The 24,315-nt window shown below is 40.3% G+C and overlaps 1 long non-coding RNA gene across 1 annotated transcript; it reads right to left on the reverse strand.

Annotated features, from left to right (window-relative positions):
• Window positions 1-2,366: 2,366 nt before the first annotated feature.
• Window positions 2,367-23,615, reverse strand: LOC141276333 (uncharacterized). Its single transcript, XR_012325694.1, has 3 exons — window positions 23,559-23,615; window positions 22,538-22,662; window positions 2,367-2,489 (listed from the first exon to the last, which is right to left on the reverse strand). It is a non-coding gene; the product is annotated as an uncharacterized lncRNA (long non-coding RNA).
• Between the last annotated feature and the right edge of the window lie 700 nt (window positions 23,616-24,315).

A 24,315-nucleotide genomic window follows, 5' to 3' on the forward strand; every position in this document is an offset into this window, starting at 1 on the left:
TCTGCCAGCAGGATGGGCTATGCCCAAACTTAGCTTCCTAGGATAGATTTCTACCCCTAACAGAAGGGGCTACAACTTCTCTTTTTTTTTTTAAACCTTAACTATTTTATTTATTTGGCTGTGTTGGGTCTTCACTGCTGCATGTGGGCTTTCTCTAGTTGCGGCAAGCGGGGGCTACTCTTCGTTGTGGTGCGTGGGCTTCTCATTGTGGTGGCTTCTCTTGTTGTGGAGCATGTCCTCTAGGCATGTGGGCTTCAGTAGTTGTGGCATGTGGGCTTCAGTAGTTGTGGCATGCGGGCTCAGTAGTTGTGGCTCTTGGGCTCTAGAGCACAGGTTCAGTAGTTGTGGCACACGGGCTTAGTGGCCCCATGGCTTGTGGGCTCTTCCCGGACCAGGGCTCAAACCCATGTCTCCTGCATTGGCAGTCGGATTCTTAACCACTGCGCCACCAGGGAAGTCCTGGGCTGCAACTTCTTAAGGGCCCCTGAGATCCCCAGGTATTGGGCAGCTGGCACCTAAACTCAGTCACGCTGGCTCTAGTCTCTGTTTCCACATTCTGACAAGGCTGCCCTTTCACAATTTTACTCTAAGAAAGTATCATCTCAAGGGACATGTCCCTCTCCTGGAATACACACAGCACCTAGCCATAGCATCCCTCTCTCTAGGATAATGGGAAGACCTGAGACCATGCCATCTTCTCTTCCTGACCCTTGGCTTGTAAGTTTCCCCATTAAAGAGTGTTCCTTAACTCAAGCTGAATGACCATGTGGAATTCACCTCAAGCCCTGTTGCATGATAGGTGGCAACCATGTTGGTGGCAACCTCCCTACTTTGAACAACAAAACTCCCTACTTTGAACAACAAAAATAAAATATATGGTTGAATTTGTTCTCCACGGATTCATGTCCAATATTGCTCAGTTGACTTTGAACAAATAGGAGTTGGATACTGTCAGAAATTGATATAGGTTCTGATTGTTTGTGCCCCTCACTCTCCAATTCAAAGGTTAGAACTAGGGTGGAGTCCTCATGATGGGATTAGTACCCTTAGAAAAAGAAACAGGAAGAAGCTTGCTTTCTCTCTTTGCTTTCTGCTTTATGAGGATACAATGAGAAGATTGACATCTGCAAGCTAGTAAGAGTGCCCTCACCAGACACCAAATCTGCTGGTACCCCGATCCTGAACTTCCCAGCCCCCAGGACAGTGAGAAAAAAATTTCTGCGGTTTAAGACACCAAACCTATGGTATCTTGTTATAACAGCCTGAACTAAGACAGGTCCCCAAGCAAAATTTTAATAGTAGGACATTAGATCCAGATGAAATAAAAAGGAAAAGAAGTGGGCAACAATGACATTTCAGATACGTAGTAATATTTTGTTATCGAATTGAATTGTGGGGGAGGACAGAGTGGAATGGGGGAGGTAGTCATAGTGAAACCACGTTTTTATCAATGTGTGTAGTGTCTCTGGGAAAAGGACCTTACTCTTTAAGGTTTTATGCTTGGATGACTAGTTTGTGCCTCACTGGGGCCTCAGCCTGTCACCAAGGATGTCAACGAGGGAGGGGCACCCAAGTGTTACAATTCCTAACAGGCCTCTCAACCTGCTTTTCTTCAGTTCTCTGTGACAGGGTGGTCTCTACCACTCCATGTTAGGGGTGTCAGAGGACGCCGTCTAGCATCTTTTGCTTACATCCATAATTTGTTGTCTCCTCAAAGAAAAAGGATTGCTTTCTGTTTTATTTTGCTACCCAGTTCATTCAGCACTGAATTTTAGTGCAAGCCCTCAGTGTTTCTACTGTGAAATTTCTATTGCTGATGCAGATATTTTGTTTGTACAATTAATTGCCTAAAAATATGAATTTGGTGCAAAGGAGGGACAAGGCAGGTGCCTATTCATTTTTCTTTATCTAGAATAATATGTAAAGTCCTGGACATGATTTAAGCAATTCAAGAGCCCATTGATTAGATGAGTTTGCCCCTGAGAGCAACTCCAATTCCAAGTATCTGAATTTCCTGGTTTGTGTTTGTGGGCCCCTGCATCTTCAAGTATTTTCTTGCATTAAAATCCTGCTAGCTTCATTGGAAGAGCCGTTGCTCTGGGCGCTTTGATGAGTCACACCAAGCAAGGCAGCAATCAACAGCTTTCCTGGGAGGCGTCTTAACTGCCTGAAGTTAGGGATCTCAGCAACCCTTCCCAGCTCTTTCTTCTCTACACATTCGGAAGGGCAGAAAAAGCCTTTACACCAATTTAAAAACTTTTCCCCAGAGCTCGGGGGATTAACATATAAACTTAGTGGACAGGGCAGGTAGGTTCCCTGTTCCCCTCCAAACTGAAGCCAAGATTAAATTACGGTATTCACCTGTTCCCGAAACAGGCTGGGTAATGGATCCCGGCTGTGCGCTCCCGGAAGCAGCACTAATCCGGCAGTTCTCCGTGGACTCGCTGGCTTTGATCAGCTCATTCCCTCTCAGCAGGCCAGCACGGTAGCTGCAGGACACAAGTGTTTAGTTTACAATCATGTTAATTTTACTTTTTGTTTGTCTTTAGCAGTTGGAGATTAATGAGTAAAAGGGTGCTTAAATTTTCAACCAGGCTTCTTCTAATAGCTTGGTCGCATTGTTGCTGGCAGTTTTATTACTTTGATTTCCTGAATCAATCAGGTATACGGTTTCCTTGTCCAATCTCGGTTATGGTACAGGAAAAGACAGTCCTACCAGGAATTGTTGCTGCCGCTTTGGATTCCACAAAAGGCGATTATGAAAATAGCACCTTTTGTAATGACTTTTCATAGGATTCCATTGCTGAATGCATCCCTGGCATTTTTAACAAACCCAAGTATTTTACAAAGTATGTTACTATACTCATTTTTTTCATAGCTAAGGGATCAAATGAGCCTTTATCTGATGGGATGGTGAAAATTAACTCTGAACTGAATTTGGAGTAAATTCTTTAGAAGAGGAGGTTGGGGAGTTCCCTGGTGGCCTACTGGTTAGGATTCCAGGCTTGCACTGCTGTGGCCTGGGTTCAGTCCCCGCTTGGGGAACTGAGATCCCGCAAGACACGCAGCGCAGAAAAACAACAACAAAAAAAAAATTGAAGAGGAGGTCGTTGCTACTATAGCTCTGAATTCTGTCTTTTGAACTGAGGAAAACAAACTCCATTCCATTGCAGGTTTTCTTCAATGTGTGCTTCCTGGCGTGTATATAAACAAGCAAGGTCTGGATGATTCTCTCTCAAAGAAGCTTCATATCAAAGAAATCTCCCTCGGGTCTAATACATTGTAATGGAGATTTTGTACACACAGTGCCACTGAGTATTGTTCTTGGCAGTAAGGAACAAGGATAACTTTGCTTTAACATAGCGATGATTTTTCTTCTTTTTTTTTTCCTATATTCTTTTATTTGAAACTGAAAAATAATGCATTTATGAATTGTCTGTAACAAAAATTAGAAATATTTAAAAATATATACAAAAGAAACTAAGGAAAAAATCAAACCTATTGATTTTGTTATTAAAATTATTTCTGATCTTATATTTTTTTTACTTAATATGACCATTTATGAAAAAGGTGCTTTAAAGTCTAATACAATGTATTTCTAATGTACTTGCTTTAAATAATTTAATGATATTTTGTTTGGATATATGTTTATAACATATTCTCTTGGTATATTACATGCCTAGTGCTTAAAATGGTGTCTGGTATATATTAGGTGTCTATATATTTTTACTGAATATATGAATAAATGGGTGAGATATCCAGAAATTATCTATTTCTAAATCTTAAAATATATTGGGTTTCTTTTGTATTCTCTTTTTTTTTTTGCGGTACGCGGGCCTCTCACTGTTGTGGCCTCTCCCGCTGCGGAGCACAGGCTCTGGACGCACAGGCTCAGCGGCCATGGCTCACGGGCCCAGCCACTCCGCGGCATGTGGGATCTTCCTGGACCGGGACACGAGCCCGCGTCCCCTGCACCGGCAGGCAGACTCTCAACCACTGCGCCACCAGGGAAGCCCTGCAGTCTCTTCTATTTGGAGATTTGTTTAGAAGATTTTGACCTGAGGGAAAAATATGGGGCTAGGTATTCCGAAGGGCACGTGGGTTCAACTCTTCCACAGTCCCTTAGTTAAAAACTTTGCCAACTCAAAACTTTGTAGGCTAATCTTACTCCTACTTCTTACTGCCACTGATCTTGGCATCTTGGTCTGCTCAGAACACTCATATTTGTTTGTCTTCAGCTTTTCCATCAGTCTTGTTTCACCTGCTTTATATTTTCCAAAAAGTTCCCGATATTCTTGACTGTTGGTGGCATCCTTCTTGAGTGAAATCCATCAATCAGCTTGAATCAGAAATTCTATTGAATCCTTATGATCTGTGCATTTACGTTTTCCTTCACATTAGGTGATGTTTTCTTCTATTATCTTTGAAAAGTTTATTCTATATGTTCTATTCAAGAAGAAAACGAGCTGCGTATTTCAACTCCTCTATTTTCCATATAGATTATTTATTCTCACTTTAATCTCTTCCTTTTTTCTGCATTTTGACTTTTTCTCAAGTCTTTGGCACCGAATCTGACACCCATTCACTTTTCTCTTGTATTTTTTCTGCTATTTTCTGAAGGTTTAAAATGTTGCTCTTGCATTACTTATTCACATAGCGATGATTTTTCTAAAGTGCAAACCTGCTCGTGATACTTCTTGGCCTAACATCCTTTAATGTCCCCTAGGTCCTCTGGATCACGTCTGACACGTCTACAGACACATCTCTCCACGCTACCAGCTCCTAACACAATCCTGGTCGGGAGGAGGCCCTTACTGAGGAGATGTTTGAGGCATTGAGGAAAGAATTTCATCTTGGGACATTGAAATGAAGAGGCATTCAGGGGTCTGTCCAGTTGTCCCAAGGGCATAATGGCATTTCTCAGGACCTCTAGCCTGGGTGATGCGTGACACCCATTTTGTAAGCCCACTAGGGCCCTTCCTCACCCTCCAAAACTCTAGGGAGGATATTTGAGAGATGGGCCTTAAGAGCGAGCTTGTGAGACTTCACCATGCGGCTGTGAGTGAAGGACAATGAAGAGAAGATGGGCACTATGCTATTGGGGGTAGAGATAAGATCCCACAAGCTGTGGGGCTTGTGGGATGTGGCTCTGGCAGGTTACATTTTCTAAAGCTGGCCTCACCAATATATATCACATGTTCTCCTTACAATGTGACTTGCCACTCCTCCACTGAAAGATGGGGCCTATGTTCCCAACCCTTGAAACTGAGTGGGCTTTTGTAACCAGTAGTTTGGTGGAATGATGCTGTGTGACTTCTAAGGCTAGATCATAAAAGGCAAAGCAGCTTCCCTCTGCCTGCCTCTTGGGACATGTGCCTTGGGAACCCTGAGCTGCTATATATGAAGTCCTACCACACCAAAGCTGCTGTGCTGGAGATGTGCTCTAACCACACAGAGTTAGAAGGGATGGTTGAGGAGCCCCAAGTGTTCCAAAATCCAGTTGTTGGAGTCTCCCCAGCCTAGGCACCAGGGATTTGAGTGAAGAAGCTTGAGGTAACTCCAATCCCAACCAATCAGACTTAAACCTCATAAGAGACCTTGAGCAGAACTGAGTCTGCTGAATTGCTCTGAAATTCTTGACACAGACACTATGAGAGATAAAAATGGTTATTACTGTTCTAAGCTGTTAAGTTCTGGTGATTTGTTACATGACCGTAGCACATGGGAAAGGGAGCCTAAAACATTTACCAAAATTGACCATAACCTGGGCATAAATTAAACCAAATAATATTTGGGATTTTTTTTTTTTTTAGCCATTTGGGGGTAACTGCAATTTAATCTTAAAATAAGAACCTAGCAAATACCTTAACAATTGCATATAACTAGGTTGAGTTTATTCCAGCAGTGCAAGGTTGGTTTAACATTAAAACGTTAATCAGTGTAATTAACTATGTTTACAGAATAAAGGCAAAGTATTGTTAACTTAATAGAGAAAAAAGGGCATTTGGTAAAATTCTACATATATTCATGACTGAAAAAAAAGGTCTAGTGCCAATTGATAGAATCTTCCCTAATACGTTAAGTGATTCTCCAAATATCTATTGCAAATATTGTATTAAAGAGTAAAATATCAAAACCTTTCCCCCTGAAATTGGGAACAAGATAAGGATATACACTATCACCATTTCTATTTAATATTGTCCTAGACAGTACAAAAGGCAAGAAACAAAATAAAAGGTATAAGGCTTTGTAACAGGAGGAAAAAACTGTCAATTATATATAACTGACAAACTTGTATATGTAGAAAATTCATAATCTACCAATAAATTATTAGAATGAAAACAATTTAAAAAGTTAAAACATTGCAAATTATAGAGAAGTGAGAGTCTAGAGAGGTTGATGGATACAAGTTTAATCTACTATAATCAATTGAATTTCTATATACCATCAACAATCAGAAAATGATAATTTAAAAATAGCATTAAAATAGCATCAAAAAACTCAAAACACGTGAAGTAGGGAAAATAGGTAACCTTACAGTTGAGAAGACTGGCAGATACTACTTCAACCAAGTGGGCAAAATTAACATGACCAGCAAAGGGAAAAATGGACATTATGTACCTCTTGATATGGTGCACAAAGAGAGAGACAAAGTTACTTTCATTGTTTTTTCTTCCCCAAATGCATAACCTGCAGCCAACCATGAGGGAATATCAGACAAAACCAAATCAGGGATGTTGTACAAAAAATAACTGGCCTGTATTCTTAAACATTTCCAAACAAAGAAAGACTCAGGAAATGTTCCAGATTAAGTAAGACTAAAGAGACATAACAAATAAATGTAATATGTGATTCTGGATTGGACGTTGGACCAGAAAAACCAAAAACCAAAAACCAAACACACCACATCACTTATTTTCTCTTTTGCTACAGGGGATGTTATTGAAGGCATTAATGAAATTTAAATAATGCATGCAGATTAGAGAATAGTATTATATCAATGTTCATTTCCTGATTTTGATATGTGTATTGTGGTTATGTAAGAGAATATCATTGCTTTTACAAAATACAGATTGAAATATTTAGAGGTAAAATGAAATCATGGCTACAATTTACTCTCAAATGTATAAATGGAGGAAAACAACACATTCATGGACTAGAATATAATTCTCCTTAAATTGATCTAAATATTCATGCAGCCTCAATAAAAATCTTAGCAAGCTTTCTGTTTGCTTGTTTTGGTGGGTTTTGACAAGCCAAATTTGAAATTTATATGGAAATGCAAAGAGCCAAAAATAGTTAAGACAATTTTTAAAAAGAAGAATAAAGTAGAAGGACTTGCTACTGAGTAAAACTTATTACAAGTCTACAGTTATTAAGACAGCTTAGTATTGTGCAAGGACAGATACTAAGGTCTGTAGACCAATTGGACAGAATAGTGTGACCAGCAATAGACACACACAGAAACATTTGATTTATGGCAAAAGTGACACTTCAGAGCAGCGGGGAAAGATGATCTTTTCAATAAATAGTACTGGTACAATTGGATATCCAAACGGAAAAAAAAAAATGAAACCTGACCTCTACATCACATCATATAGAAAATTAAACTCCAGGAAATTGCAGATTTGAATGTATGAAGCTTCTAAAAGCAATAGAGGAAATAATCTTCATAATCATGATGAAAAGAATTTCTTAAACAGGACACAAAGTTGCATTAACCATGAAGGAAAAGATTGATAAATTGGACCAAACCAACATTAATAACATCTGTTCATCAAAAGACACCGTTAAGAAAGTGAAAAGGCAAGCCGTACGATATATATCCAGAATATATAAAGAACTCTTTCAAATCAATAAGACAAACACAGACAAGCTATTTAAAAAATGGGCAAAAGATTGGAACAGATTTCACAAAATGACTACTAATATATGAAAAAGTATTCAAAATCAATGAAATTAAAATGAAAACAACAATACAGTGTACTGTACACTCCTGCCAGAATGACTAAGATTACAAAGACTGACACATAGCAATTATTGGTTAGGATGTGGAGCTAGTGGGAATCCTTATACATTGATGGTAGAGAGGTAAATTGGAATGACCATGTTGTAAAACTGCCAGTATATCCAGCTGAATATACACATACCCTAAGATCCAGCAATTTCACTTCTAAATATATGCCCTGCAGAAATGTGCACATACATATACCAAAAGACATGTACAGAAATATTATTCATATTAGCCTCAAATTGGATACAGTCAAAAGTAGAATGGATAAATAAACTATGGCATACTCATACAATTTAACACTGCTGGCAATAAGAATGAATGAACTGCAACATATTCAACTACATGGATGAATTCCCCAAACATACTGTTGAGCAAGATACAAAAGAACACATGTGGTACAGTTCCATTTACATGCAGTTCAAAACCAATCCTTAAATTTTTTTATTGAATTATAACTTAAGGAGAGAAAATGTGCAGGATAATTTTTACATATGTAAACAGTTATGATAACCATCGCCCAGATTGAGATATAGAACATTTTCAAGTTCCAGCGGTGTGTCCCCCTCCCAGATGACAGCTCCCAACATTAACCACTATTCTGACTATTTAGTTTTTTCATAGATTACCATTTCTTGACCAGATTGTTGGTTACATAGATGTGGTCACTTTTTATTATTTATCGATTTGTACATTTAGGATTTGTGCACTTTTCTGTATGTACCTTATACTTCAATAATAATTTTTTTTTGAAATTAATGATTCTGTGACCTATGGCCCCTCAAATCCCTACAGGGACTGTAGAATCTTATTCTGGCGTGTTCTAAGCACTTGTTTCTTCTATTTCTGCTACTGTAGGCATATTTCATGAATTTATGACTATTATCATTTTATGAGTGTATTCAAACTAAAAACTCACATTAAAATAGGAAGGAGGAAGAACATTTTAAAAATTACTGTGCTATAAAAATCATTGTTTCTCTGTGAGGAGAGATGATGAATATGTGCACTATTTTTTCTCCCTCAGCTTTCCTGGTCTTCTCAAGAACAACCTGAAAGACACTCTGATGAGGTGAAGGAGGGGGCTTGACAATATGCAAACAAAAGCTTCTTGTTGGGACCCAGTGTCTACCTGAACACTCTATAGCTCCGTCAGTCCCATTGAGATTAAGGTATGGCTCCAAATCTGGCCTTCAGCATTAAAGTCTGACACTAATACCCCACGGTAGAATCTCTCATTATGTCTACCAGTATTCTTTGTATTGCGTTCATTAGTTTCATGGCTGGGACTATATATAATTCTGTCTGCTGCTTTCTGAGAAAACTTATAGGAGGAGTGGATACCAATAATTATGGAAACATGGAGTTCTATGTAGAAATTGACTTTTTGCTGTTTTTATCTCTTCCCCCACCTTCCTCGTGTTGCACAATCTTCCTATTAATACAATGTCCAACTGTTATGGCTAGTGTTAAAGGATATTATTTTTATATGAATTAGTTCTAATTTAATCTCCATGGCATAAAATTACCTCAAATTGAATTGATGGTTTAAAAAATAATCACTTTTAGGAAACAGTTTGGGACATTGTGTTTTGAATACTATTAGGTGAACTTCAAGTAGAATTTTATGTTTGAAAAATTACAAGCAGTTAATTGCACTCAAATTATGACTCTCTCCTGAGGAAAGTACTTTGCAGACTAGAGTTATGTCTCACTTTGTAAATGAAAAAGCAAGCATTGAAGAAATTAAGTGTTCTGTGTTAATTTAGAGCCAGGAATGAGACTCAGGATTTCTGGTACCAAATCATCTGACCACAGGCAACTTTTAGAATTTAGCTGAAAGTACAAGAATTTGTCAAAATAACCTTGATAAATTAAAATGCAATATTAAAAGGGAATCTCTACCTTATATTCTTATTACTGTACCTTATATTCTTGGTCTCACCTGGTAACCCTTATCACCTAAGCAGAAACTTGGGAGTCATTCTTGACTCCTGCCTCTCTCGTGTACAATTAGACTTTAAGCTCTGCCAGTTACTCTTTTTCTCTTTGAAATAATTTCAGGCTTTCAAGAATACTGCAAAGAATAGTTTTTCTTTGAACCACTTGAGCATAAATTGCTGACATGGTGCTGTAACACCCCACAAAAATCCCTGGAGATGCATCCAAGTTGTGTGTCAATAGTTTATTATCCTTCTTATCCCTTATCAGCTGGTAATCCCTATTCACCTAAGATAGAAACTTGAGAGTCATTCTTTTCTTCTTTTTTAATGAATGAATTAATTTATTTTTTGCTGCGTTGGGTCTTCGTTGCTGTGTGCGGGATTTCTCTAGTTGCAGCAATCAGGGGTTACTCCTAGTTGTGGTGCATGGGCTTCTCATTTTGGTGGCTTCTCTTGTTGCGGAGCGCTGGCTGTAGGTGCACGGGCTCAGTAGTTGTGGCACGCAGGCTCGTAGTTGTGGCACGCAGGCTCGTAGTTGTGGCACACAGGCTTTAGAGTGCAGGCTCAGTAGTTGTGGTGCACGGGCTTAGCTGCTCCTCGGCATGCGGGACCTTCCCAGACCAGGGCTCCATCCAGGAGCCCACCCAGACTTGTCTCATTAGAACAAAAGACATTCCTATCACCCAGAAAATTATCAATACAAATGTCTTAGGAGCTCTGGGTCAGGAATAGGGATCAAAGACTGACTGACAGAGCAAACGATTTTCCTAGCACCCTTATTTACAAGGATTTTAGGAGCTCTGTGTCAGGAACCAGGAACCAGGGGCAGAGACCAACATATATTCCTTATTATTTCACAGGGACTACTTACCAAGGTGTCGGCTCTGTGTAGGTACCAAGCGTGTTTAATAGCAAGCTTTGTTTCCACTACTAGACCTGCAGGGGCCATGGGAGGGAGTAGGGGAGTCGCAGGAACCCAGAGACAGAGCTGTATGGACATGGTAGTGTTCAGCTGTATGGACATGGTCACCTGAGAGGAGCAGAGACACCCCAACCTTGCTCTCCTGCCCCTCCATCTCTGCTGGTGTCCCCCACCCCTACCCCCAACATTTGCCTGAACTCAACTGGAAGCCAGAGGGCAATACAACCTGGTGATGCAGTCCTGGGCACAGAGCATGGTGGGGAAGGTGGAGAGAGGACCAGTAGGGCAAACAGAAGACATCTGCACAGCAGATAACACAAAGTACCCTTGAAAATCCTTTAAATCCACCCTCAGCCCCTCCTCCACTTAGTGTTAAGGTTTTACATGAGAAACTTTAAATAAGTGACTTATCTAAAGTGATGGCAAATGCTAAAATCTTTCCTTTATTCCCTTGCCTCTGAGAGGACTGCTCTGTCTCAGCCGTTCAACCACGGCTGTTTGGCCTAAGTGGTGGGGAATTCTATAATGTAGATTAGCAAAACATCAGACATCACAAACTCAAATGCCTTAGGGGGCCAGGCAGGTGAAGAAAATCAGACCAAATAAGACATCAATGGATGCAGTTGCAGGCAGCCAGTGAGTGATCTCGGGCTTCGCTTCTTAATGCTATCTCCTTTCATCAGCCGTCAGCTAATGGTGATGAGCAACTACAGTGTTGACTACTCACGTCTGGATACAGAATGAGATTCATAGAAAGCAGTTTCCCTGGTGCCCTTGCAAAAGACCGACTCCCCAGTAACTGTGGGCAGAAGGCTAGGAGCACTTCTCCTCAGGAGGCCTACCAGAGGCAAGCACTGTTCTAAATGCTTCACCTGAATTACCTCCTTTAATCCCTTCCACATCCCTACCAGATAAGAATTATTATGATCACGACTGTACAGGTGAGGAAACTGAGGCACAGAAATTTTAAGGAAGGACCAGGTGACCTGCTACATCTCTTCAGCTGTGCATTCTGGGCAGGACTGCCTAGCTGGTAAGAACCAAGGGGATTATATATTAATTTTTGAATCTTATTTGAATCTAACTTGGTTTAAAAAGTGATTTGAGGGGCTTCCCTGGTGGCGCAGTGGTTGAGAATCTGCCTGCTAAGGCAGGGGACACGGGTTCGAGCCCTGGTCTGGGAGGATCCCACATGCCGCGGAACAACTAGGCCCGTGAGCCACAACTACTGAGCCTGTGCGTCTGGAGCCTGTGCTCCGCAACAAGAGAGGCCGTGATAGTGAGAAGCTTGCGTACCGCGATGAAGAGTGGCCCCCGCTCGCCGCAACTAGAGAAAGCTCTCGCACAGAAACAAAGACCCAACACAGCCAAAAATAAATAAATTAATTAATAAACTCCTACCCCCAACATCTTCTTAAAAAAAAATGATTTGAGGTGTCTAGAATATTTCACCTTTCAAATACATTACAAATCATATCATTAAGGAAATAGTAAACCTAGAAAATAATAAAGTTTACTTTGAGAGGGGCCAGATATTTGTGTGGCCACAATCCTGGCTGCAATAACCTCCTGGGGTGGGAAGTCATAGTAGCCTCTCTTCACTTGTTTGGACACCTGCCTGGGCCTCTTGGGACCTGTGGGTTTCCAGGTGTTACATGTACACTTTGCATTCCAGACATGTTCCTTTGGAACAGACAAACGGTGGGGAGAGGTGGGCTTTCCTTGGCCACTTTAACCCACCACCTGCAGCTCCTCTGTATTGGACAACTTATGAGTGTTTGATCTCAACAATAAGTGTTTAATCACTTCCAAGATACATCAACATAAGACAAACCTTTATTTGCAAACATCTAGCACTACGCTGAATATGAGAGGTGGGAAGGTGCCTTGTTCCTGATCTTAGGGGGAAAGCACTCATTCCTTTACCATGAACAATAATGTTAGCTCTGGGTTTTTTGCAGATGCTCTTACAAAGTTGAGGCATTTCCCCTCTATTCCTATTTTTATCATAAATGGGTACTGAATTTTGTCAAATGGATTTTTTCTGCATCAATTAATCTGATCATGTAATTTTTTATTCTTTAGCTTGTTGACAGGTGGTTTACATTGATTGTTTTTAAAATGTTGAACTAGTCTTGAATACCTGGAATAAATTCCACTTGGTCATGGTATTTAATTCTTTTTTATATATTGTTGGGTTGGATTTGTTAATATTTTGTTGAGGATTTTTGCATCTAAGGTCATGAGAGACATTGGTCTGTAGTTTCTTTTTTGCACTATCTTTGCCTGGTTTTGGTATCAGGGTAATATTAGGTCCATAAAATGAATTAGGAAATGTCCTCTTCCATTTTCTGGAAGAGATTCTGTAGAGTTGGTGTTAACTCTTATGTAATTGTTTGGGAGAATTCTCCAGTGAAGCCATCTAGGCCTGGAGATTTCTTTTTTGGGAGTTATAAAATTTTGAATTCAATCTCCCTAATAGTTATAGGGCTATTCAAATGAACTAGTTGATATTGGCTAAGTTATGGTAGTTTGTGTTCCTCAAGGAATTAGTTCTTCATCTAAGTTGTCACATTTAGGTGTTCAGAGTTTTTTGTTTTGTTTGTTTTTAGTATTCCCTCATTATCCTTTTGATGTCTTCAGGGTCTGTAGTGATATCACTTGTTTCATTCTTTTATGTTTTTTTAATTAACAGCTTTATTGAGGAGTAATTGATATACAAAAAACTGCACAACTTTAATGTATGTAATTTGGTAAGTTTGGACCTACGCATACACCCATGAAACCATCATCACGATCAAGGTAATTAACATAGCCATCACCTCCAAAAGTTTCCTTGTGCTCCCTGTCTTTTTTGTGGTAAGAACACAATATGAGATCTACCCTTTCAACACGTTTTTAAAGTGCACAATACAGTATTGTTAACTGTAGGCACTGCGTTATACAGCAGATCTCTAGAACTTAGGACTCGTCTTGCATAACTGAAACTTTATGCCCATTGAACAACAACTCCCCCCCATTCCCCGCCCTCTGCCCCACTCCACCCTAGCCTCTGGCAACCACTATTCTACTGTCTGCTTCTCTGAGTTTGACTATTTTAGATACCTCACAGAATCAGAATCATGCAGTATTTGTACTTCTGTGACTAGCTCATTTCACTTAAAGCAATGTCCTCCAAGTTCATCCATGTTGTCACATATGTCAAGATTTCCTTCCTTTTTTAAGGTTGAATTATATTCCTTTGTATGGATGTACCATATTTTCTCTACTCATTCATCTGTCAATGGACATTTAGGTTATTTCCATATCTTGGCTATTGTGAATAATGCTGCAATGAACATGGGGGTGCAAACAGCTCTTCAAGATCCTGATTTCCAAAAAATATATTTATCCAAAAGAATTAAAATCAGAAAGAATTGAAATATTTTGTCGTTTCACTGACTCTTTGCTCTGTTCTCTCCATTCTGCTATTTGTTTTATTGGTTAATATCTTTAAAATATATTTTTCTTGGGCTTCCCTGGTGGCGCAGTGGTTAGGAATCCGCCTGCCCATGCAGGGCACACGGGTTTGAGCCCTGGTCCGGGAAGATCCCACAGGCCGTGGGGCAACTAGGCCTGTGCGCCACAACTGCTGAGCCTGTGCTCTAGATCCCGTGAGCCACAGCTACTGAGCCCGCGTGCCTAGAGCCTGTGCTCCACGACAAGAGAGGCCACCGCAATGAGAAGCCCACGTACCGCAACAAAGAGTGGACCCCGCTCTCTGCAACTGGAGAAAGCCGCGTACAGCAACGAAGAACCAAAGTAGCCAAAAATAAATAAATAAATTTGAAAAAATATATATTTTTCTTAAACTGTATTTTTTCCCCTTTATTAAAATTGAAATTTAGTTGATGAACAATTTATGTTAGTTTCAGGTGTACTACATAGTGATTTGTCCTTTGCATACATTATGAAATGAGGACCACGGTAAGTCTCATAACCATCTGTCTCCATACAAAGTTATTACAATATTACTGACCACATTCCCAATGCTGTATATTACATCCTTGTGGTTTATTTATTCTATAACTGGAGGTTTGTACCTCTTAATCCCCATCACCTATTTCCTCACCCACCCCAACCTCCTCCCTGCTGGCAACCACCTATTTGTTCTCTGTACCTGAGTGTGTTTTCATTTGTTTTGTTTGTGTTTTTGTTATTTAGATTTCACATATAAGTGATATCATACAGTATTTGTCTTTCTTTGACTTATTTCGCTTAGCATAATAACCTCTAGATCCATTCATATTGTTCCAAATGGCAAGAGGCAAGATTTCACTTTTTTATGGCCGAGTAATATTCCATTGTGTGTGTGTGTGTGTGTGTGTGTGTGTGTGTGTGTGTGTGTACATACATCTTCTTAATCCATTCATCTATTGATGGACACTAGGTTGCTTTCATATCTTGGCTATTGTAAATAACACTGCAATGAACACTGGGGTGCATATATCTTTTCTAATCAGTGATTTTGTTTAGGTAAATACCCAGAAGTGAAATTGCTGGATCATATGGTAGTTCTATTTTTTAATTGTGATAGGAATCGCCACACTGTTTTCCACAGTGGCTGCACCAATTTACAATCCCACCAACAGAGCATGAGTGTTCCCTTTTTGGAAGTTTGTATCTTTTCAAAGAATCAACTTTTGGGTTTATTGATCCTTCCTATCATTTCTTTCTTCCTTCTATTTCTTTAATTTTTCTCTTAACCTTATCAGCATCTTCTTTCTAAGTTTTTTGGGCCCATTCTGTTGCTACTTTCAACTTAAGTATTTAGGTGATTAATTTTTAGTCTTTCTTCTTTTCTAACATAAGCATTTAAGACTACAAATTTTCCTTAAGTATCACTTTTGCTGCATCTCACAAGTTTTGTCATGTTGTATTTTTGTCATCATTCAGTTCTAAGCATGTTTTTAAAAAAATTCTGTTATGACTTCTCCTTTGACCCATCGATTGTTTAAAAAAATGTTCTGAAATTTCCAAATGTAAGGGGACTTTTTTTTTTGGTAATTGAGTCTTATTTAATTGCATTGTGGGCAGAGTTTGTTCTGTATGATTGATACCTATTCTTTCTATTTGTTGAGACTGCTTTATACTATCAGCAGTTCTCAAGTATAGTCTGCAGATCCCTGGGGATTCCCAAGACCGTTTTAGGAGAACTACGAAGTCAAAACTATTTTCATAACAATACTGGGACATTATTTGTTTTTTTTCACTGTGCTGCTATTTGCACATGGTGAGTACAACTGCTGGTGCCCTAGCATGAACCCAGGCGGTGGCATCAAACTGTACTAGCAGTCATTTTATTCTTCACCACCATAAAGCTGGTTTCACTTAAGAATGTCCTTGGGCTTCCCTGGTGGCGCAGTGGTTGAGAGTCCGCCTGGCAATGCAGGGGACACAGGTTCGTGCCCCTGTTCGACAAGATCCCACATGGCGCGGAGCGGCTGGGCCCGTGAGCCATGGCCGCTGAGCCTGCGCGTCCGGAGCCTGTGCTCCGCAACGGGAGAGGCCACAACAGTGAGAGGCCCGCGTACCGCAAAAAAAAAAAAAAAGAAAAGAAAAAAGAATGTCCTTGACGAAGCATGTCATTTTATTCTTCACCACCATAAAGCTGGTTTCACTTAAGAATACCCTTGACGAAGCATTAAAAAATTATACTTTTAGTAAGTCTTGAACCTTGAGAACACATCTTTTTTTTATTATTCTGTTTGACAAAATGGAAAGTACACATAAAGCATTTTTGCTGTATTCCAAAATACGATGGTTTTCCCATGGAAAAGCACTTGTGTGAATACGTTGAAAGCAGAATCAGCTTTTTTTTTTTTTTTATAAAACTGGAGAGAACAACGGACAAACTTTGGTTCTTCAGACTTGGGTATATGGCAGGTATTTTCTTGAAAATGGTCGTAGGAAGTCTGCCACTTTGAGGAAAAATGATTATTGTCGGTGATAACATTTGAGCTTCAAGGGAAAATTCAAATTTAGGAATTTGAATTTACAGTGGTATCCACCACTGTAAAGTTGACAGCTTCCTCATACATAAGGACTTTTCTAATGAGATTGGTGGTGATATCAAGTGTGATTTTTAACAATACACATTGTATAATGAAATGTGTCAACCTTTGGAAGATACCTATACCTCAGTGAACCTTTTTTTTTTTCTAAATGATCAATGAATGATGTCCACAATTATGCATGAATGAAAGATTGACTCAAAGTACAAAATAGACTGATGGATTTTCATGTAGCAGGGTGTGTAAAGTTCACTGATAGGGTTTCAGATTCCACAGTCAAGTAACCTTTAAGAAATTATCATTTGTTGAATTCGGGTGTAGTATCAGAGAAGAACATTCACAACGATTTGAAAAGGCTGTTAAAATACTCCTCCCTTTTCTAGCTACATGTCCATGTGTCAATGCCTTCCAGCCAAACACCGCCAAGAACAGAGCAGTAATTGAACAAGGTGGGTTTATTCTTCATTGCAGGGAAGGAGAATATACACCAGCAGGGATTGTCTACAGTCTTGGTAAGATAGTTTTAGAAAAAACATAGGATTTGGGTTTGGTTAGGTGATATGGGAGGAGGGTTTAGGAAAGCAGAGCTTTGTTCTGTATTGTATACTGTCAGGATGTGGTGGTAATTCTATGATTAGGGTCCTTAATAAATCTTATCTGTAGGAAGGTATAATGGATTGAATGGTGACCCCTCAAAAGATATGTTTTGAGGGGTCTTACCCCATAACATGTGAATGTTAGTTATCTGGAAAAAAAAAAAAAGTCTTTGCAGACAATTGTGATTAAGTTGAAGATCTACAGATGAGATCATCCTGGATTTACCCGGGCGGGTGCTAACTCCATGAGTTAGTGTACTCCATGTAAGTACGCTTACAGAGAAAGGCAGAGGAACATTTGAGGCAGACACAAAGAAAAGGTCATGGGAGAGCAGAAGCAGACACTGGAGTGATGTGACCACAGGCCAAGGAACTCCTGGAGCCCTCCAGAAGCTGGAAGAGATGAGGAAGGATTCTCCCCTAGAGCCTTTAGATGAAGTGTGGCCCTGCCGACACCTTGCCTTCTCACTCTGACTCCAGAACTGGGAGAGAATAAAGTTCTGTTGTTTCAAGTCACCAGGTTTGTGGTATTTCTTTCAGTAGCCACAGGAAACTAACACAGAAGGGTCGACTGGAGCAATGCTGTAGTTGGTAAAGAAGAAGTGGTTACCCAGCCAGAATAGGGAGATGTTTGGCTACTTGCGTGGCTTAGACAAGTTCAATGGCCTTGTTTACGTTTTGGTTCATCATGGTCACAGAGTGGCTCTGTCTGAGGGGATGTTCTGTGACCTTGACCACCAAGGCCAGCTGTGACTGCCAGGCCAGCTCCCAGCAACACCAACTCCTGCTGGATCTCAGGGGCTGCTTTTCTCATTCCCATGGGTGAGGCTGGACTTCATAGACTTCAACCAAAACAACCTATCACAACAGATGCTCCTGGGAAAATCCAGCTATTTTCTTTTCTTTTTTTTTTTTTTTTTGCGGTACGCGGGCCTCTCACTGCTGTGGCCTCTCCCATTGTGGAGCACAGGCTCTGGACGCGCAGGCTCAGCGGCCATGGCTCACGGGCCCAGTCGCTCCGTGGCATGTGGGATCCTCCCGGACCGGGGCACGAACCCGTGTCCCCTGCATCGGCAGGCGGACTCTCAACCACTGCGCCACCAGGGAAGCCCCAGCTGTTTTCTATTAAGCCAGGCATTAAAGAAATTTGCCAAAATGAAACAATGCCATTTTTCTCACTAATGAACAAAGCAATTTTTCATAAAAATGTTATTTATGTTAACATACAATGTTATTATTATTGTTAATTTAAATAAATGTTTGTATTTATTAAGTTAATAAACACATAAATCATCTTTCAGTTTTAATTTCTAATGTAGTAAATATAACTTCCATGAACTAAAGTTTTTTGGAGTCTTCAGTAATTTTTAATAGTATAAAGAGGTCCTGAGACCAAAAATGTTGAGAATCACTGGCCTAGTACATTGGCGATTTTGGTAAATATACCATATATACTGTCTAACTGTTGGGATCAGGGTTTCATGCATGCCCACTAAATCCAACTTGCTAAGTGTTCTCAGCACGTATTTCTTTACTAAGTTTTGGAATGCCTAACTTATCAATAATTTGGGGAGGTAAATTGAAATTTCCCACTTTGATGATTAATTTGTCAATTTCTCCCTGTAGTTCTATCAATTTTTACTTTACATACTTTAAAGACATCTGATTAAGGCAGACTGTCTGGCTTACTAGCTGTGTGATCTAGGGCAATTTACTTATTTCTTCTGGGCTTTATTTCTCACTTTTGTAATATGCAGATAATAATGGTACTGCCTCATACAGTTGTTGTCAATAAATATTTGCTAATGATATCTTCACTAGCAGTGATTAGTGTAGGAACAGAAAAGGAGAACAGATGGATTTATTCCGTTGTGATTTTGGCTGGGGGAAAAGTTGGGGAAGAAATATAAGTGGATAAGTATAGTAAGGTGGAAAATAATAGTGAGCGTGTAGGCTGGATAGGAAGTGACAAGCCTGAGCTATAGGGAGAAAATGCAGTGGACATCTTAATGAGAATGAAGGATGCATATGGTGAGATGGGGTACTGAGTGAGCTGGGGAGACAATTACTAGTGTAAATTTGAGGTCCAGGGGAAGGTCCCAGGTGTGGGTGGTATAAAGAGGCTACTATGATGGACTGGTTATTTACATGGTTGCTGAAGCCACGCAAAATACGTGGTGCTGGATGGAAATGAGACCCCAAAGTCTTCCATACAGCCTTGACCAGTAGATGAACAGGTGACAGTGGAACAACAGCATGTCACAAATCTCAAAGCAGAAGTGATGCTTTGTGAGTGGCACTGACAGCTGAGTGAATGCCAGCCCTGCCTGTGGTCCTGGGGACTTCAGAAAACCAGACCTTCGCTAGAGGCAGGTGCAGGGTAACCAGTCCTCTGGGAGAGCCAGCTTTCATGGCAAGGGGATGGAGGTACTTCCTGGGATAAGGGGGAGTTGACAATGTTGGGGCGTGCGTTTCCTGTGGGACAGGGTATAGTATAAAGCTTGGTGGAGAAAGCAGTGGGCCAGGGGTCAAAGGAGAGAAAACACAAGAACTTTCCATCTTGAGCCATGACCGAGGATGAGAAATGTGTGAGGCATGGTGGGATTGGCCAGGTACAGGTTCCAAAGATTATCTTAGACAATGAGTCCAAGGATAGGGCCCAAGATAGCGTCAGTTTCTTAATGATCTAGACAAGGAGGTGGGCAAGGAGGGGTAGTTACAGACAGATCAGTAAGAAAGAGGACTTTCTTTTTTTAAATTTTTTTAAAAATAAATTTATTTATTTATTTTTGGCTGTGTTGGGTTTCTGCTGCTGCTGCGTGGGCTTTTCTCTAGTTGTGGCGAGCGGGGGCTACTCTTCTTCGCGGTGCTCAGGCTTCTCATTGTGGTGGCTTCTCTTGTTGCAGAACATGGGCTCTAGGTGCACGGGCTTCAGTAGTTGTGGCACGTGGGCTCAGTAGTTGTGGCTCACGGGCTCTAGAGTGCAGGCTCAGTAGTTGTGACGCATGGGCTTAGTTGCTCCACGGCATGTGGGATCTTCCCAGACCAGGGCTCGAACCCGTGTCTCCTGCATTGGCAGGCAGATTCTTAACCACTGTGCCACCAGGGAAGCCTGTCTTTTAAAAAATTTTTTTATTGGAGTATAGTTGCTTTACCATATTGTGTTAGTTTATACTGTACAGCAAAGTGAATCAGCTATATGTATACATATATCCCCACTTTTTTGGATTTCCTTCTCATTTAGGTCATCACAGAGCATCGAGTAGAGTTCCCTGTACGTTCTCATTAGTTATCTATTTTATACATAATACCAATAGTGTATATATGTCAATCCCAATCTCCCAGTTCATCCCACCCCCTGCTTTCCCCCTTGGTATCCATACGTTTGTTCTCTACGTCTGTGTCTCTATTTCTGCTTTGTAAATAAGATCATCTATACCAATTTTTTCAGATTCCACATATATGCATTAATGTACGATATTTGTTTTTCTCAGAAAGAGGACTTTCTAAATGAGTTGGTGCTTAGCTGTAGTGTAGTCTGTCCCACGGGGTAGTGAATTCCTCATTATAACTTTTTTGGTTTGTTTCTCTTTCAGGGAAGCTGAAAGGAGGGTTGGGCTGCAGGACTTCCAAAATTCTATGGGAAAAAAAAAAAAACCCTTAGGGCTTCCCTGGTGGCGCAGTGGTTAAGAGTCCGCCTGCCGATGCAGGCGACGCGGGTTCGTGCCCCGGTCCGGGAAGATCCCACATGCCGCGGAGCGGCTGGGCCCATGAGCCGGAGCCTGTGCTCCGCAAGGGGAGAGGCCACAGCAGTGAGAGGACCGCGTACCGCAAAAAAAAAAAAAACCTTAGAACTTGAGTGTAGTATTTGGCTATGTCTCCCTCTAGTGGCCATCCTTCAGAATTAACAAAAATGAACTCTAAAATCTCAAACTGAAAGTTTAGCACTCAGTGGCTTTCAGAATACCCTAAATTCCATTTTATGTCAATTCTGCATGAAATCCAAATAGTCATCTGTGCACTTATTGTTTGAATAACTATCGTTATTTTTCTAAATCAAGAAGATGTCATAGGCTAGTAGATTTCTGTGCCAGGCACATAAGATCTAGGGATGGAGCATAAGACAAACTAGATCCCCTGCCTTCATGGGGCTTACATTCTAGTGTGGGTAAACATACCATCAGTAACAAGTAAATAAAAAAGCTGCAGCCTCTGATTAGTGCTGTGCAGGAAGTCAACAGAGTGCTATGAATGGGACTAAGGAGGATGACTTACTTTGGATAGAGTGGTTAGGGAAGACCTCATCATTAAGATGAGAAGAGGGAGAAGCATGTTCTGGGCAGGTAAAAAAAAATAAGCACAAAAGCCCAGAGATGGAAAAGAGTTTGGCATTTCTAGCTGCTAACAGAAGATTGGCACAACTAGAACAAAATTGACAGGTGGCATAAGGCATGGGTTGTGGCTGGAGATGATGGGAGGGACCACATCATGCCAGCCCTTGTCGGCCTGGCATGGGAAACCTCAAAAGCCATGGAAAGTTTGCTAACGACAACTTTCATCCTATCTTAACAGGCTGCACCTATTTAAAAATTAATTTTCTTGAAATTATCTAGATCTATACTTAGCTTCTAAACCAATGGAAGAACTATATATTTTTTTGGCCACGCCACACAGCTTATGGGATTTTAGTTCCCTGACCAGGGATTGAACCCGGGGCCCCAGCAGTGAGAGTGCTGAGTCCTAACCACTGGACTGCTGGGGAATTCCCTGGAAGAACTATTTTAAAATGTGAATTTGCTTTCATGTTGACTGATTTGTGCATGAGAGCAAATCTATGGCTCATGAGACCATAGATTTCCTTGGCACTAAACCCTCTTTCTGTGTGGGCATTTGGTAGTGAATTGAAACAGAATGTTGAACTGGAAACAGCAGGTTCTGTGTTGAAAAATATTTCCACTTACATTGGCCACTGTACTATTGAAGGAAGTGAACAGCACGTTCAAGGCACTTACCTCCTCCTGAGCAGGAATTGGAGACAGCTTTCTCTTTTCATGAAGATGACTTCTGTATTTGAATTACCTCATTCAAAAAGAAGACTTACTGGAATTAGCCAAGCCCCAAACTGATTGTTCTTCTTCTGCAATGTGAAAAACTTAATGTCATTTATACTTTGTCAAGGAATTTCAGGAGAGCGTTAAAAATCTAAAACTCAATGTAGAATAGTCAGCCTTTTTTGATCTAACTATTTCTTGCTTTAGAGGTGCTGTGAGAAATGAGAATGGTAAATGCTAGATAAAGGCAACACTGTTAAGTGTATAAAAAGGAAAACATTCAGTGTGACGCCCTGGTTGGCTGATGGTAAGCACACAGCTAGCGGACACCCTGCGCTGTGCTATGTGTAGACAGCTGCGTGGTTGTGCTGAGAAGCTTGCCTTACCTACCTGTGTATCAGCACCCTGAGCTAGAGAGGTGACAGTCTCACAAGAGGATGAGGGGCAAGCTCACTGCATCAGATAATGCAAGAGACGTGAATATGTTAGTTTTCCCATCAAAAGTACAACGTTAGATTGGTTCAAAACAGGCAGCTGCAAGAATGGTACTTGGCCAGAAGGAGGAAGGGAAGACGGAGAGAAGAGACATATGACTGTATCATCAAAGGTGATGTGACACAAACAAAAGAATATCAGGGTTATCTATCTCCACCACCACCCAAAATACCACCCAGAATTTAGGGAGTGGGAGCAATGGGGATATTCAGATTCCAACCAGGATTAAATTTTTTCTTCTTGTTGTAAATTAAATCACATTCTAAATACTATTACTCTAAGCATAGTTTGGAAGATTTGAATCATGTATATGACACCTTTGAAAGTGAATATTGCCACATGCTTTTAATGCCCAAGTTTGTACTTTTATATATAATCAAGATGGTGCTAAGCGATGACATTTAACTGTTTTGTTTATATTTATAGGATTATTTTATTGTTTTCCATAAAGCACATGATTAACTTAAATTTGCATTTTGTTACTTACTCCAACTAAAACCATGCAGTCTGTTGCTCAGTCAGCTCTTGGCCACATTTATTCCTGGGATACAAGATGGCTCAACTGACGTACTGGAAGTAAAGCTTCTGTATGTCAGAGACAGTACACTTACTCAATAAGACCAAGACCCGGTCAGCAACACAGAAGTTGTGTACATCATATTGTCTACACCCCAAACTTAAGTAATAAGTGCATGGTTACAGCACCAAAAGCCACGAGATTTAGTCAACATGCTGAGTTAGCATCAGCTATGCTTATGTGATAGGTCAAGTTGAAAATAAATGCTGCTTAAGGAGTAGACAGAGTTTTGGGGGGAGAAAATCAGGTCCCAAAGCTGTTTTTTTCTGCCTAGAATGTTCTACACCTGCCACTTCATGTGGTTTCTAGTTTCTCAACTTAAATGTCACTTTTTCAAAAGGATAAATAAGGACTAATATCCATAAAAGAATCAAAAGAAGCAGAAATAAAAACAGTTCTTGAAAGCTGGGACAACTCTAGATCAGAAAATATTAGAGAACTAGTAAATTGAAAAAGTGTGCTGAGGAATTCACCCAGCATCCAATATAAAGAAAAATATGAACAATCAGTTAAAGATGTGAAGGAAATATTTTGGAGGTTTCAGGCATATCTAATAGGAGTTCTAAAAGAAAAGAATGGAGGGAATTATGGAGAAGCAATATTTGATGAGATAATAATAATTTAAAATTTTCTAGAATTGAAGGAAGATGTATATTCTCAAACAAAA

The sequence above is a fragment of the Tursiops truncatus genome, chromosome 14 (assembly GCF_011762595.2).
Source record: "Tursiops truncatus isolate mTurTru1 chromosome 14, mTurTru1.mat.Y, whole genome shotgun sequence".
Lineage (NCBI taxonomy): Eukaryota > Metazoa > Chordata > Mammalia > Artiodactyla > Delphinidae > Tursiops > Tursiops truncatus.